The following is a 3,668-nucleotide window of genomic DNA, read 5'->3' as shown; positions in this document are numbered from 1 at the left end:
GATGCAAGATAATTAAACTAAAACACTCCCTTTTTCTTTGTCCTGAAGTAAAGTTTCCCCTCCAAAACATTTGATTTGTTATAAAAACTTTTCTTCTATAAGGTGTAATATTTTCATTGGCCAACTTAAAACCTTGACTCCGCCCATAACAGAGGTTTTAAAAGTTAGTGCAGCTCTCAAGACAGTGAAGGTTTTTGAGACAGTGAATGAATAAAGAGATCTTTTCAACTTCAGAGACCCTTCCTGCCAGCCCCTCCCATGGCTGGTGGGATGGGGTCATTCCACATGTCCCGCTGATTGATCGAATAGCTCCCGTTCCATATCGTCTCAATGTCTGAGTTTGATTTTATAGAAGTCAGAAAGCTAATGGTAATTCATGCGTCATTTTAGCTCGTTTTCTCTACAAAGTGGAAATCAAATTAAGGAGTCTTGCAGCCACCTGGAGGACCAGACTACGAGTCACCAGAGAGTGACCCCCTTTCCTGACCAAGGGACCAGTCGAGTTTATCAGGCAGACCGCCTGATGTCCAGTTTGCATGGAGAGCCTGTCTGGAGAACGAACCCCAGAGATGACATTCCACCGCTGACTTCCCCTCCTGGTACCCACAAGGCAGAACAAAAGGGGTAAAGGTGAACATTTGTCCTGGTGACACAGGTGCTCATAAACTCATAAAATCATTTTGGGTACAATTTATTGTGAGACTGATTACAATAAAGTTACAGTTTTTCATTTCTTTCCTGGGTCAATACTTGATCGAATTAAAGAATGTGGTGCCTCGAGGTAAGCTAATTTGTGAGTCACAAATMACCTATTTTAGAATATACCCAAAACCCCTACAATAATAAAAACTTACTACAAACAAACCAAATCAACAGAATCTATGTGAGAACTGTAAATTATGTTTCATGTGATCATGCATTAATTTACATAAAGTCTGATCGCAAATAAATAATTTAGCTCAAATTCCCAAAACCCTTTAATACTTCAATACAGTGTGGGATTTAAATTAGCTCATATTTATCTACAAACACATAAAATGGACTTCTTCATAGAGAATGCCCTCCCTGAGAGTTTTGGAGAAAAACAACGAAAAAAAATCTGAGACACAACTTTAATTTACTTTTGTTTTATTCAAACAAAAAAAACTTATTTTAGAGTTAATACCAGTAAACACACACCTGTTGATTGATGTTATCTCCTGGGTCACTGTTAAAAAAGTCATCACTTTAATCTCCTCACCTGCTGCACCTGTCTGCTCCTCTCTCCTCCCCCGCTCTGCTCCAGCTAGCATCCACCGACACACGGCTCCTCTCAGGGGGAGGAGTCAGTAATCCTTCTGCTGGTTTATCTTTTCTGACTTTTAACAATCTTCCAGCTTTGATATAGTCTCTTGTTCTTTTTCAGACGTGTCCTGACAAATATATTTTGTTTAAAACACCGCTCCAACTTCTGCTACTAGAGACACTTAAGTCCCGCCCCCGCACTATTTCTGATTGGCCAGTAGGCCTGTCTAAAGTGAAAGCTGCGTCTCAGATAGGGCCAGAGAAATGTTTGTTAAATCTGTTTTCCATGCAGCAGCATCAGATTCCAGCATGGGGAAAGTGCGCTAGTTGTTTAAAAATTAATBCCTCGTCAGATGGCGTTTATTATCTTTTAATACTTTGTAATGGCTTTAATTTTTGCTTATTTGATTTACTACCTTTTAATACTTTTTACAACCCTGCAGATACCCTGTAAATTAACAAAAAAATGGATGTTAAAATTTAACACTTTCACAAATGTTAATTTAACACCAGCAAGTGTGGACACATYTAGACACTTTGCTGGTGTTGAAATTAAAACCGTGGGTGTTGAATTAACACTGGCATTTTTGCTGTGAGATGATGCAGTGGCACCTGAATTTCCCCTCAGCAGGAAAATAAAGGCTTTCTATTCTATTCTATTCTATTCTATTCTATTCTATTCTATTCTATAATAAAAGCACAGACCACCCACTTTCAAAAGACGTTACCACCTACTATGCATTGATACCACCCACAAAGCAAGGAGACAAGTTACAGTGGCAAATCACAAACATCCAAGTAGAACCGACCAGACAAGAACCGAGTGGAGCCACACTTAGCAATGGAAAAGCACCTATTGTAAGAAATTTTTCCTTAACATTAGCATTAACTGCTGTCTGTTGATAAAATATCTAATTAAACACTGAACAGATTTTAATGAAACTTTCAACAAGCAGTCTCTGCCCATCAAACCAGTTCATGATGGCCTCTGCAGCTGTCCTTTGTTAGCAAACAAAAACGGCTGTAACTCAATCAGACGTTCCCACACTGAGCTAAAACTTAATGCAGTAGCTGAGATTCCTCAGCACATACTCTCAGTGTCACCTTGGGATATTACGACGTTGATCATAACATTACTTTCAAGATTTGATCTAATCAGTTTCAACTTAGTCTTTTTACGGCACAAGCTAATTAAAAAACTGACTTGAAAGGTGGTGGGTGACACACGTTCCTTCTATAAATACTAGGCCTTTAATTGTCATTAACTTTATTTCCAAGCAATTCAGAAGGATTTTGTTATTTTTTTATTTTGCATCATTTATTAGATATGCAAAAGCAATGTTAAATCAATTTAATTTAAGCAGTAAGTAGAAAAGAAAAAGGGGAAAGAGTGAATATTAAAAAAATGTTGCCCACTGGCCTACCTCTATTGGTTTTTACTGATTTCCTTTTCTTTCTTTAATTACCTTTAGCAAAGGAAAAAGAGCCTGAGAGAAAAAAAAACAGACAGGAAGACAAAAAGAAATGAATAAATTAAGAGAAATAAAATCCCATAACCTCTAAGTAGAAGGAACACCACTTGCATACATCATCAGTTATTCAGCACTCACAGCAAATTAAGAAGGACATTACTGGTCACTAATAACCTTCTGAGAAACCTGGCTGTCTCATCTGTCCGACTCTGTTGCTGCTTTTCAGTTCATTTTACAGTAATGATTTCCCACAGCTCGCCGAGGGGCTGCAGTCACAATGACTCTTGAATCTAATTGGCTTCTACTGACTGTTGTGCTAATAAAAGACCCATGATTTCATCAAAGATGATAATTAAAATCTGTATGAAAACAAGAACTGAGCTTGTCTCAGACTAAAGTTGTTCACTCAGTTTTATGTTTCATCATCAGTGTCATGCCACATCATACAGGTTAAAACAAAATGTGTGGTTTACAAACACAAAAGTGGGGAAAATAACTGAGATAGTGACCCCAAAACCAGGAATTTTGTGGTGTTTTTTTTCTGTTTTTTGTTACCTCTTTAGGGGTGTAGCATGAAGCACCCCTCTTTTAAGATGACCTCATAAACTTAAGAGTATGTTCCAGAACTGAACTGAACTATTTTCTTCAAGCCTTTTAAAAAATTACTCTTGTTTCAGTTCAGTTCAGTTTATTTATGTAACGCCAAATTACAATTGTTGTGTCAGGGCACTGTACACAAAATTGCATTAAATCTTTTCAACAACTTCAGACTTAACCGTTCATTTAAAGTTTCGTAATATTTGTTCATGTTTTTTATTTTTTTATAACATTTTTGTCAGAAAAACCCTTGAATTTCAATAAGAGAAAAATACAAATTATGGGTATCACTTTACAATAAGGCTCCCTTTACAA

This window comes from Austrofundulus limnaeus, unplaced genomic scaffold (genome assembly GCF_001266775.1).
Source record: "Austrofundulus limnaeus strain Quisiro unplaced genomic scaffold, Austrofundulus_limnaeus-1.0 Scaffold934, whole genome shotgun sequence".
Lineage (NCBI taxonomy): Eukaryota > Metazoa > Chordata > Actinopteri > Cyprinodontiformes > Rivulidae > Austrofundulus > Austrofundulus limnaeus.
Note: the sequence above shows the minus strand (reverse complement) of the source record.